At 35.3% G+C, this 14,094-nt stretch overlaps 1 protein-coding gene across 5 annotated transcripts in view; it reads left to right on the top strand.

The window, feature by feature from the left end:
* Positions 1-14,094, top strand: part of apba2b (amyloid beta (A4) precursor protein-binding, family A, member 2b) — a 100,415-nt gene that overhangs the window by 23,535 nt on the left and 62,786 nt on the right. For 4 of the 5 annotated variants that reach the window (XM_051114552.1, XM_051114551.1, XM_051114549.1 and 1 more), the window contains exon 2: positions 2,177-2,215. The exons of the other annotated variant lie outside the window; for it this stretch is intronic. The gene's annotated coding sequence lies outside the window, so the exon portion shown is untranslated. The remainder of the gene's footprint in view (positions 1-2,176; positions 2,216-14,094) is intronic. 5 annotated transcript variants of the gene reach the window in all.

Below are 14,094 nucleotides of genomic sequence, written 5' to 3'. Positions count from 1 at the left end.
ACCACCTAGTAGTGCATTACAATAGTCCAGTCTAGAGGTCATGAATGCGTGAACTAGCTTTTCTGCATCAGAAACAGGTAACATGTTTCGCAGCTTGGCAATGTTTCTAAGATGGAAGAATGCTGTTTTAGTAACATGAGAAATATGATTTTCAAAAGACAGGTTGCTGTCTAATATAACACCCAGACTTTTGACTGTAGTGGAAGTAACAGTACATCCGTCTAGTTGTAAACTGTAAGTCAAAAGATTCTGTGTTTTTTTTTTAGGTCCAATAAGTAATATCTCTGTCTTATCTGAATTTAATAGCAGAAAATTGTTGGTCATCCAATCTTTTACATTTTTAACACACTCTGTTAACTTTGATAATTCAGAAGTTTCATCTGGTCTTGTTGAGATATATAGTTATCATCAGCATAACAATGGAAACTAATCTCGTGTTTTCTTTTCACACTGAGAACAAAATCATACATTCACTTTTGAAAAGGGTTCAAATATACAGAAGGTGCTGGAAAAGAATGTGGAGCTGAAGGATTTTTCTGAACAACAACAGGCAGTTGAACAGCTCAGTACAAACAAGGCACTAATGAACAACTATCACAAAACATAAAAGCAGCCGTGGATCATCCAGGAAACAGCACACAGTATTAAGATTCAAGGGTATGTAAACTTTTGAATGGAATCATTTTTATAAATTCAGTTATTATTTTGTCTTCTGGAGTATATATAAACATCTGTTATGTGAAATAGCTTTTTTTCAGGACAGTACTAAAAAAAAAATAACATGCTATTTTCTTAACCCCTTTTATATTATATACAGTTGTGCTCATAAATTTACATACCCCTTACAGAATATCCAAAATGTATGGAAATGAGCAGCATCAGCAGTTTGCAAAATTTTTGTGTTCCTTCTGTGTTTCTCAGAAGAAAGAACAGGTTTTGAAAAAAATGAGGATGAGTAAATAATGACAGAACTTTCATTTTCGGATGAAGTATTCCTTCAAAATGCAGAGAAAGAGTGCACATATTTCCTCTCTTCCTCTGAGTCTTTCCATCTGTCCACAGAGCTGAATCCTCTTACTCGACTTATCACTGTGGATTTACCAGTTGCTGTTGAACTGCATTTGAAAGAGCAGCATCTGCCAGCAAGATGTCAAAAAGATGTGCAACTGTGCAAACAATGTCCTCGTCATTCATTTGTCCTATTTCCCTGAACAACTGATGCTATATTAATCATTAGTCATAAGCCTCAAAGCCTTTATTTCCTTGGGAGCTCTCTCCTGGTTAAATAAAGATGTTCTCGTCTTTCTCAGTCGATTATAGCTGATGGGAATTTTCTCCGCATTGTGTTTGGGGCAGGTGCAGAAAATAGGGTGTGACGGTGTCACTTCACATCAGATTTCATTTTTGTTTGTCTCGGCCCGTCTGGAAGACACATGTCCCTTAGGAAATGGACAAATTTATAGGACACTTCTACAATTAGGTGTACAAATTACTGCCAAAGTCACCCAAGTCTGTGGGGGACATCTGCGGTGTCATTATCAGTCTTATCTAATGGCAAACATCTGCTTGTGTAGAAGCTCCCCCACAGGAGAACAAGTGACACTGTCAGGAGAGGAGGAAAGACAGAGAGACTGCTCTGCATCACTTGTCTCGGCTGGGACGTTCCTGTTTCTCCTCCTCCCTGCTTAGACTGTGCCAGAGCATTAGCACTGTTGATTGAATCAGCCTCTTTGTGAGCTGGTACTCAGTAATCATGGCACGGAAATCAACTCTCTGCTCCAAACAGAGTCAAAGTGCGAGACATGCAGTAGAAAACTAGCTTGCTGTTTTCCTTTAAACGCTAGATGTGCCAATCAAACTCTCAGAGTCAATCAAACTCGTCTTTTATCACACATGACGTGTCTTTACTAAAAAAAAAATCATAGATGGTCTTACTAGTAGATTGCGCAGTTGATCGCATAAGTGTATGTGTGTGTCTTTTATACAGTGTGTTGACTTGTTCAGTTGTAATTTTTCTTTATAAGATCCCTGAAGTTGAGGTTCTGCCGTTAGACACAATATTAATCTTATATTTTATCAACAAAATGCTTCATGTTTCTTAGCAGGTGAGGACAGATTGGAGTTTTCTGTGTGCAGTCGTGATGTACTTATTCATCTCTTTGTTTTTCTCTTCTAGTTTTGTGCCTGAGAGATCTCCTTCACCCCACAACAATCGGTAAGTGTCTCTTAAAATGAGAATGCTCTCTGCACAAACAGCAATCACACCAGATGGATGTCTCCCTTGTTTTGTGTCATATTCAGGCATAGACTTTTTTTTAGCTTTCCCTGCACTGATTTAGAAGGAATGGTTTTGAACTTGATAAAATGTTATGGTAGGAAAAGTTTGTGGATGTCGTTGGAAATCTGAAGTGCTTAATGTAAAATATTATGCTGATTCTCTTTGAGTTATCTTCTTTTTTTTTTAAACTCATAACACCAGAGTTAACCGGCAGATTTGAGAGAAATGCAACAGAGAATTGCATTCTTGAAGATGAAGTGTTCTTCTACCTTGGTCCATAGAGTTGTAACTACAAGTCAGAAGTTTTTGAACAGTAAGATTTTCAATGTTTTTTTAAAGAAGTCACTTCTGCTCACCAAGCTTGCATTTATTTGATCCAAATACAGCAAAAACAGTAAAATTTTGAAATATTTTACTATTTAAAATAACTGCTGTCTATTTTATATTTTAAAATATAATTTATTCTTGTGATTTCAATGCTGTATTTTTAGCATCATTACTCCATTCACATGATCCCTCAGAAGTCATAATATTCTGATTTGCTGCTCAAAAAAACATTATTATTATTATTATGTTGAAAACATCATAATTCTGTGTAAAAAAATTCTGTGTAGATTTTTTTCTGTTTTTTTTGATGAATAGAAAGTTCAGCATTTATCTGAAATCTTTTGTAACATTATAAATGTGTTTATCATCATCATCACTTTTGTTCAGTTTAAAGCATGCTTCCTTGCTAAATAAAAGTATTAATTTCTATAGTTTCTCAAAAAACAAAACAAAACATTGTACCGACTCCAAGCTTTTCAATGGTATAGTGTATAATGTTACAAAGACTTTTTATTTCAGATAAATGCTGATCTTTGGATCTTTCTATTCATCAAAGAATTCTGAAAAAATGTAAAAATGGAATAATAATAAAAAGTGTTTCTTGAACAGCAAATCAGCATATTACAATGACTGAAGGATTATGTGACACTGAAGACTATTGTAATGATGCTGAAAATGTTGCTTTGATCACAGAAATACATTACATTTTAAAATATATTCAAATAGAAAACAGTTATTTTAAATAGTAAACATATTTCACAATATTACTGTTGTTGCTGTATTTTGGATCAAATAAATGCAGGCCTGGTGAGCAGAAGAGAATTCTTTAAATAACATTAGAAATCTTAGTGTTCAAAAACTTGACTGGTAGTGTATATATGTTACCTATAGAAAGTTTTTTTGCTTATATTATCATCAAAGGTTTGTGGTAAATATTTTTAATGTTTTTAAAAGATGTCTTATGCTGTGTTTATTTGATCAAAAATACAGTAAAAACAGTAATATTGTGAAAGAAGAGAACACAATTTTCAAAGCTAAAAGAACTTAATCTATTTTTGATACTGTCACTTTTGGTCAATTTTTTGCATGTTTGCTGAATAAAAAAAGTATAATTTTTTATACACTCTAATTAAAGCTGGGTTAAAAATTACCCAGCACTGGGTGAAATGTGGACAAACTCAGTGATTGGGTTGTTTTGACCCAGTGGTTGGGTTCAAATATTTGTAGTTTAATTTAACTCAACTATTGCTTAAAGATGACTATATTTCTTTCTTAAAATGAATCCAGAATTAGTTGGAAATTAACATTTGTTAATATGTTCTTTATACATTTCATACAGGACTTTGTCAAGCCATCAGTCTTGAGAAATCTCTCTTTTCTAGTTTGTAATTACACTTAATTTGTAATTGAAATAGTTGAATTAATTTATTTGAGGTTTTAATTCTACTCCCATAAATTTAAATTGAGTTGCTTAATTGAAACATACTCATTTCAATTTTGAATAGCACACAACCATGGATAACTCTGTTGTCTATATTTAACAGCTTTCTGTATTCATGACAAAAGTGTCCATCCGCTTGTTATTTAAAAGTGACATGCCTGGCCTTGTGCCATATAATAAGGTGTGTGGATGCAATAAGAGCTGTGGGGGAGGGGTGGCGCATGCTAATCTGTGCTCAGATGACCTGTGTTAGTGTTGAGAATGGAGGAGGGTTGCAGTATCGTGGGAAATGTCTTTGAAGATGTGATGAGGTGGAGGAAGGATCACAGAGCTGCACGGCTGCCCAAACACCTCGCTTCTCATAATGTATTCAGTCTTTACTTACACAAATATTTCATGAGGACATATCCAGAGAAAATGCAGTCTTTTAGCATTGTGGTTTCTGAACGGCAAGACTGTTTAAGTGATGCAAGAAAAGGGCAGCGATGGAAACCTGTACTGGTTTATGTGAGGCAGCGTAGGGCGGGGTCAGACTGAAGAGGCTCTTTGTGAAGGCAGGCATGGATTGAGTCTTCTGTTGTGTCTCTTGTGCTCTCTGTCATCACGGGTATCAGTTGACTTCTCTTCTTAATCTTAAAGGCTCTGGCTTGATTTTTGGGCGAAGAAAAATCACAGTCTTGTTGAATAGGATGGGGAGAGGCGCAGAGGCATGCATTTAGAAAGAAATAGGCAACATATTGGAAATACGTGCCTATACATTTCTGCAAAACTGAAAAAACATACTTTTATGTATGAATCACTGCAGTTTGCAGTTAAAATGAACACTAGAGGTAGTAAAACTGACAACTTTTATTCCTTTTTTTGTAATTTACACACAGAGTTTGGATTAATAAAGCCTAATTTTCACACAGTTACTTACAGAGTATTATATTATCACTTGAAAACAATTTTAACATCCTGCGCGATTTGAAAACTGATGCTTTAGAATGTTGTCGTCACATATTCAGCTTCATTTGCATGTGTTTTCTAATTCAGTAGGTTTGCTCGGTAGCTCACGTGATATGGCATTTCACTTGAGTGATGGAAGAGTTCTGGTACGAACCCTGTGAAACTACGGTTCGACAAATTTACAATTTAGAAATAATAATCTCACCCCCTTGTCATCCAAGATGTTCATGTCTTTCTGTCTTCAGTTGTAAGGAAATTATGGTTTTTGAGGAAAACATTTCAGGATTTTTCTTCATATAATGGACTTCAATGGTGCCCCTGATTTTGAACTTCCAAAATTAGTTTAAATGCAGCTTCAAAAGGCTCTAAACTATTCCAGCCGAGGAAGAAGGGTCTTATCTAACGAAACGATCTGTCATTTTTTTTTTTTAAATAAAAATTTGTATACCTTTTAAGCACAAAAGCTGGTGTAGCACAGGCTCTGAGATGCGCATTCACGACACTACGTACTATTGAATCACGTCGAAAGGTCACGCGGTTACAAACAAAAAGCTACAACGATGTCGGACGATTCTGAAGTTGTAGGAGAAAATAAGATGGAGTTTTTCGCCATTCTCTACCTTTTTGAGCCAGAGTACACAGACAATGAACTTAGACGTGATTCGTAGTAGTGATGGGACGTTCGGATCATTTTACCGACTCGGACCTTTGAGTCTCGTTCAGCAAAATGAACGAATCTTTTTTCGAGTCATTTCATTCATTTTAGCAAAATATAATTAAAATGTTACGTGTTACTTCCCTAACACATCTACTGCTTACACAAACGTTGATCACACTACAAACAAGACAAAACTGTAATGCTATAAGAAACAGAAAAGATTAATTAATTGTTTACCTGGGTCTTTAGTCTATGATTAGCTCACCTCACCTCTTATCTGACAAGTTTTCAGGTTCGAGTCGTTCGTTCATCGCGTGACAGCCCGATAAAATGAACGAACGACTTGAAAAAACCCGAAGACTCGAAACAGGTGAACTTAAAAAGTATACAATTTTTTTTTGATTATGAACTTGGATTTTGACACAAATTTCACAATTTGATTCGATTCTGATTCACAAGCTTGCGATTTGATTCGATATTGATTATTTTAGATATATATCAGGTACAGTATATGCCAAGTTCCAAGAGTCCACTGGTACTACATTACTATAATATTAAAGGTTAAAATGAACTTTTATTTTATTTTTATTTGTATACAAATGCTTAAATAACACTCAATGAAGTTTTTCTAATAACAAAGTTACTGTTACATATTCTACTGCAATTTGTTTTTGAAATATAAACATTTAAACAATTTTGAAACTGTCGAAAAACTGGAAGGAATTATTCAAACTTAAATGAAACACTGAAGAACAGTAAAAATTATAATGAGTATGTTATACGGTGCATATATTTAGCAAAACGCTTCTCTCTAGCATTCATTTTTCTAGTTGACTATCGAGTTTTGGTCATCAAACATGTTTTTTTTCTGAGGTAAATGTGACGTTGCATGACATTGTTTGCAAGTAGTTATTGACGTCTTTGTGTGGTAGAAACATTCACTGAGCAATTACATGAGACAGGATATGGATTTCGATAAGTTGCATCTCTTTCTTTTATCATACCTTTGGACGTTCATTCATGTTTTTTTCCTGTTCATTCATATTTCATTCTGTAACTACTATTAAAGCAGAGACGATCAGTTCACATGTGCTTTGCACTGCCGCTAGTCTTGAACTGAGTCTGAAACTGCATTGTGAATCTTTTAGACTGACTCATCATTAAAAGGATCTCATAAGAGTCATTTTTGGAATTGGACTTCACAGAAACACTGGTGTGCACTCAGATGGTTTGCTGATATTTAATGAAACCGCATATGAGCACACAAGTTTATCAGATTTTTTTTTTATGTATTATTGCTGCACATTTTTATTTCAGTTTGAGCAGTAAGATGTGCCTGTCATTTCTCACAAGGGGCACATCACAGGCCAAAATCAAAGTACGTTTCCTTGTTTCTCTCACACTGCGTGTCCTTGTGACGTTGTATGTACCCTGAAATGTTACTGGCTCTTGTTGATTGTAAATTAGTGTTGATGTTTTGCAGAACACCGATTCAGTTGCTCTCCGCTGTGTTTCTCTGGCCTTGTGCTTTATTCAGAGCACAGCATCAGTAGGTGGGGAAATGTAGCATTTGATGAAATGTGTTACTGCCCTTGGTCTTACAAATCAAGCAATAATGGAAGCATTTGCATACAGATGGAGACAAAAATGCAAAACGTGCTGGTGTTTCCTGCTGTGCTGCCTCGTGCCCTTTCTAGCATATTTTTTGATGGATGGAAATTGGAAATGGAGGCATGCAGGCAACCCTCCTCCAAAGACTTTCATTGAAAAACTGACAATACTGTAATACCAGTTCAGTAGATTAGTGTTTTAGCCTTCAATTTGGGACGGGAAACTGTCTAATGAAATGGTTTCCTGAATTGAAGCTCTGTTTCCATTTTCTTGACTATGTTGTTTTCCTCAGGTGTGTCTTGTTTAGTGATGTGCTGTGTTTGAGTTCTCCTGGGAAGTTGTGAGTTTGGAAATTGTAATAATGACATGATGTGCGTTCAAGTGATTTTGGTTGGAATTAAATTGACTGGCCAGACAATTTTATGTTTTTCTCTTACTTTTTCACTTAGAGGCAAAGACAGGAAGTCTTTTTAGTGCTAATGAAAAATAATGAACAGCAAATTAGATGCTCTATGTATTTTATCATTCTCAAGCTGCCACAGCAAATGAAGGAGGAAATGTTGTTTAATCTGGCAAGCTTCATTGCTGTTCTGTGAGCTGTGTGATTTTTTTATTTTTTCCCTGAAAAATTTGCTTATTTCTTATAAAGTGGTAAAATATGATTAAATATGGTTGAAGTCAAAAGTTTACATACACCTTGCAGAATCTGCAAAATGTTAATTAATTTACCAAAATAAGAGGGATTGTACAAATGCATGTTATTTTTTATTTAGTGCTGACCTGAATAAGATATTTCACATTAAAGAATTTTATATAAAGTCCACAAGAAAAAATAATAGTTAAATTTATTAAAATACCCCCATTTAAAATTTTTCATTCACTTGACTCTTAATACTGTGTTGTTATCTGAATGATCCACAGCTGTGCTTTTTTGTTTAGTGATAGTTGTTCATGGGTCCCTTGTTTGTCCTGAACAGTTAAACCGCCTGCTGTTCTTCAGAAAAATAAAAAAATCCTTCAGATCCCACATATTCTTTGGTTTTTTCATATTGCAACTATTACAGAAGGTTCAAACGCTCACTGATGCTTCAGAAGGAAAAATGATGCATTGAGAGCCAGGGGGTGAATTTGAATCAGGGAATTAGGGTAAATTTAACTTTTGTTTTCTGGGAAACATGTAAATATCTTCTGTAGCTTCTGAAGGACAGTACTATATTTAAAAAAATATGATATTTAGACAAAATAAGAAAAATGTACACATTTCATTTCGTTCAAAAGTTTACACCCCTGGCTCTTAATGCATTGTTTTTCCTTCTGGAGCATCAGTGAGCGTTTGAACCTTCTGTAACAGTTGCATATGAGTCCCTCAGTTGTCCTCAGTGTGAAAAGATGGATCTCAAAATCATACAGTCATTGTTGGAAAGGGTTCAAATAAACAAAATTCTAAAAAGCAAAATAATTTGTGGTACCTGAAGGATTTTTCTGAAGAACAGCGGACAGTTTAACTGTTTAGGACAAACAAGGGACTCATGAACAGCTATCACTAAACAAAAAAAAAAGCTGTGGATCATTCAGGTATATTTATTTATAAATTCATTTATGTAAACATCTTTTATGTGAAATACCTTATTCTGGTCAGTACTAAATAAAAATAACATGCATTTTGTATGATACTTTTATTTTGGTAAAATAATTAACATTTGGCAGATTTAGCAAGGTGTATGTAAACTTTTGACTTTCAGCTGTACGTGGGCTGGAATACATTTGGACATTGGCAAAGCATTTTTGTGCCATTATCAGAGAAAATGTTAAATTACACAGTAACTTGATGGAAAAACTGTGGCAATGCTGACTTTTGAACCTTTAAACATTTATTTGAAGATTTTTAAAAGAAAAAAAGTGCTGGTTATATCTTCTTTTCTGAATACATTGAGTCACCAGTGACTCAAAGGTTTTAGTGTATTTTTGTATAATTTCCATAAAATTGCTTTTTTAAATTTGTCTAAACACACAAATCCTGCATAGACCAGATTTTGAAGCTTTTCAAATAAAAGTTTGAGAAGATAGTGGATGTAACAGTAGCTAAGGTCAGTCTGGGTTTAAAGAAAGTATTGATTTTCCCACTGGTAATTGTGACTTTAGGTGATGTGCACTCAACTCGTAAACACAGTCCTTCCAACATGACTGAATGCACCAATTGGTTCTGTTAATTTATTCTCTTCAGTCATTGCTTCTTGTCTTGTTATCGCAGTAGCCCTTGTGTCCTTTATCCTTCATGTTTCTCTTGTCCTTGGTCAGGTCTGTTGCTGTTTAGGTTAGATAATGCGTAAATAATCCTTTCTAAATAATAAAGCTGCTTTTAGATCCTCTAACTTCTCCTGGTGTGAGTAAGCATTACACCTAAATGCGCCTGCTGTCGTTATTAGATTGCATTATATTAACCTAATAAATGAAATGAAAACATCTTCCTATCCTTATGAAACATCTGTTCAACATGTCCTATTATAACCGGTGCAAACTGGTTGTGACTGAAACATCCTCAAGGGGGATTTTGCTTGGACAGACACATTTTCCTCTCTCTTTTCAGTTTCTTTGCAGTGTGTTCTGTGATTGGGTTTGGCCAAGCTCATGATTGATCAAGTGCAAAAGAGGATTAGCGGATGCAGAGAGAAGGGATTCAATTCAAACTGCGCTCGCTTCGCTTATGGCAGTTAGCCGTCCTGCCGAATGCAGTGAAAGGGTGAGACAGTGTTGTGATTCACCCTTAGATCTAAACCGAGGCTCGTAATCTTCTTCAGATAGTTTCAATCCATCAGCATCAAACTGACAGAGCACCCAAGAGGGCAGCAGCCACGTTGGACCCCATCGCACACCAGCCCGCTGTTTTTTTTTCTTGTACTTAGACCAGTGACAGTATGCATTCTCATAAAAAAATCTTTAAAAGGCTCAGAAAGGATGTAAAAAAACCCCAGATCTGGCTATTTAATAAACAGGAGCCATGAAAAGCCTCAGTGTAAACTGATGATACGCTCCCCGCAGTGATGATAGGCCCTTAATCCGTTGCATTTGGTGCAGAGCAGTCAGTCTGAATGTGGAAGTTTCTGTCGCTTTGCTGTCACACATGCTTTCAGATGCATACAGAATCAATTCGGAAACTGTAGGATGGCTTATTACTGATGCCTTAAAGAGAAACATACCCTCAGCAGCCAGCTTGATTTATCTTCTGTGATAGTTAAAGATAATGTACCTTAAAACAGCTTCCTTAAATGCTGTACGTTTCGGTGTTGCTACGCTTGAACTAACCAGATGATCTCTCGGTGTCCTGGATTTAGATTCTATTGTGATCAGATGCAATTTGTATGCGGGTGTGTGTTTACAAGTATATACAGTATTCTGTTCTGGCAGACTATCATATTTTTTTTGTTGTCATTTTGTTAGTCATTAAGGCTGTTTGGTTTAATTCAGAACACAAATGTTGTTGCAAATAAATTCAGTCCCTTGGGTGTACATGAACAAACAGAATAATAATGTTCTGATATTTCGGCTACGAAATGTAATCTTTTTTCTCTTTATCAAACATGTTGATGCCAAATCCCCCAACTCCCACCCCAAATATTATTATCTAGATTTTCGTAATGCAGAAAACGTGGACAAAATTACGGAATCTAGTCATAAAATGGAATTTAATGTATAATGCGGAAATGCCATGGAATTTGTCAAAGTTTGGATGAATTAATCAAAATTGGGTCATTCCATTTAAATCAAATCATGATATGTACTAGTGTCTGTGAATATTAAGCTGCGGAAAGACTATTTAAATATGAATCCTGCATGTTCTGCATGTCTCTTCATAAATTAATAGAGCAAACGCACGGTTTTGTTTACTACACACATACTGAAGCGCTCATGACGCTAGCATTGATTTCAGCATCTGCTGCCTCACTAAATGACGATATAAACACATGAACAACATCTTCAGAACTGCTCTGAAAGTACTTCATGAGCATTTGACCGTTTCATTCGAAAACTATTGTCACATCATACGCACACAGAAATAGAAAGGTATTAACGGCAACTCGTCAAAATGAAGGTTCTTTTTAACTTGAAGACATTCTGACAGAAATACTGTATATATATATATATATATCATAAGTCTATTGTAAAAATAAATGTTAATAAATTAAGTTTTTTATGCATTCAAATAATTATTAATAAACAAGCTAAAACACAGAGTATGGTAACAATAAAACATAAGGTAAGAAAAATAAAACATTTTATAGGGCCCTTAACATGTAATTTTTTTATAGATTGATGTTGTAATGTATAAGTTTCATTATTTTAATGAATTAAAATTGCTTTTTGATTAATAACATTTAATTTAATTATTAAAAAATATATATCATATATTAAAAAGGAAAAAACTGAATTTGAGAAGAAATAAAATGGATTTAATAGGGCCCTATAAAATGACAGTAATATATTTTTGTGTAAAGACATGTTAAATTGTTGGCTTTTATATTGTGACTGTACTAAAACTGTATATTTTCTGTTCACTATTAATAATGTTAGATAATTATTATAAAACAGATAGTTCCTGTCCTTGATTCTAATCAGTTCTGTCTCTGAGGAACTACATTGTTTGGCGGAAGAATAATGTTTTTATTAATATCATTACACTTTATTTGCTCTGTTTTATTTTGTGAAACCTTACTACTTATATGGAATAACCGTTTTATATAAGCAATAATCCCTGTGAAGCCAGGGTTTACTGTGAATTTATAACAGCTTTGCGTCCTGCCTGACAACGCTCCTTAGCTGTTATAAATTCACTGTAAACCACGTCTTCTTTGGGCTTATTGCTTTAATAATGTTCACTATCACTATTATCTTGACTGAAGATGCATGAAAAATATCTTAGTTTGTGTTCCAAAGATGAAAGAATAACTTATGGGTTTGTAACAACATGAGGGTGAGTAATTAATTACAAATTTTTTTTTTTTTTGGGTGAACTATCCCTTTAAGTCAGCAAGTTAATTTTGAGTACTCTAACGTGCAAGTTGTACTTTTTTTCAAATGACATGAAATGTAATTAATAAATTAATTAATGAAACAAGTAAGCTGCCTACATTTTCAAATACAGCTTTGGAGACCCACTGTTTTGCAATCAGGGTCTTCAGGGTCGCTTGAAAATTACACATAGGTGTGTTGGATCAGGATGGAACTAAACTTTGAAGGACCGTCTTCATGGAGCAATTTTGAAGACCTCTGAAGACTGCTCTCAGTATCCTATTACAGCTTTAGCCTCAAAACTCAGACAGAAAGCTGCTGAGGCACTTTGTGATGTCAGCCTGTCATGGTAATCCAAAACTTAAAGGATGATGGGCGAAACAGCCTGCTTAAGTAGATAAGAAAACACGGCTTCTTCTGTGAGAACCCGTTTTACACCGGTCTCTGTCTATGCAGATCACACTGCATGTCAGAAAGCACATTGTAGCATGTCTTATTGTTTTGTTTTTGCTTTGTTTTTCTCATACCCCATTTGACAACTGAAGATTCATGGTCATAGTCGCCCTGTTTATTTGGCTCTGACCTGCTTTTCCCCAAAGACTGATATGACTCAGCTAGTCTGATCTACTTTTCAACCCCAAGGCATTCTGTGCTTAGAAATAATAAATTACAAAGAAAGCAGGCACAATCTGAAAAATAGACTCTTTTTATCTTGAACCTGCCAGAGTTCAGTCCGAATTAAGTGTTAAAATTACTTTCGGTGCTATAACCTAATGTAGCCAGATTGATTCTGTCTTAAGGTATTTTCCATGTGAAATAACTTGAATAAAAATAATTCGATTTAACAAAACCCATTTTAGGATACCTGACAAAACCATGCATATATGGGTCAAAAATGTAAATTAGAGGCAGTTTAGTTATAAAACACCTTATTTTTTTCTTTAGGAAAAATGATTTTTAAAAAATGTTTGAACATTTTTTGGAGTTTAAACACACTAAAGATCCATTCTTTCTTGCAATAGCAAAAGTTCTGATTGTACAAGAGCTTTAAATGTAATTTAATTAATTTTAAAGCCAAACTACACTGAATTGTGTTATCCACATACAGATAATGTGGGAAGCAAGTAGCTTGCAACGCAGAGTGTGCTGAAAACATGTCTTAAAATAGCTCTGAATCATGCATTATTCGTACCGCACGCACAAGGCCTGTCAGACTGTGTATTGCATGTTTATGTGTGCTCTCACACCCTCAGTTCTTCAACAGACCCTCAGTTTCTGAACTCAAGTTTTGGCTATAGTGTTTATTTTTGAATTGACTTCTGCTGCGCTGGTGTCCCAGCGGTGAGAAATATGAGGTGGAACGCTCTGTTCTTCTGTGTTTTGGGACTCGCTGTTCCGCTGGGCGTTACATACGGAGAGTGTGCTGAGAGTGTTTTGATGCACCGGATGATTTTGGCCCTCTTGTCTGTATCCTTTCTCTCTTTTTCTGTCCTGCTGGGTCCCCTGGGGCCGGTCAGACCTCCACAGCCTCACCTTCATACAGCTGCACAGCACGTTACCAGATGCTAACAATGAATGAGTGCTGAATAAACTTCTGCATTGTTGTGCAGGATAAATATGATATAGCATAATTCAGGGGTCATCGGATGCAAAACTCACTTTTACATGTTGTTTGAACATGTTTTGTTGGGAGTGTGTGTACACAACCACCCTAATATCCCCTTTTTTCAAGCCATTCTCAGCTTCTTGTCATTGTGATGTCACGCCAACCAAGCCCACTCCCTCGAGGCCATCTTACCTTAGACCCGCCCTGATGAGCTGTAA

This window comes from Labeo rohita, chromosome 7 (assembly GCF_022985175.1).
Source record: "Labeo rohita strain BAU-BD-2019 chromosome 7, IGBB_LRoh.1.0, whole genome shotgun sequence".
In the NCBI taxonomy this organism is placed as follows: domain Eukaryota; kingdom Metazoa; phylum Chordata; class Actinopteri; order Cypriniformes; family Cyprinidae; genus Labeo; species Labeo rohita.
Note: the sequence above shows the minus strand (reverse complement) of the source record. Positions and strands in the feature narration are given on the sequence as shown.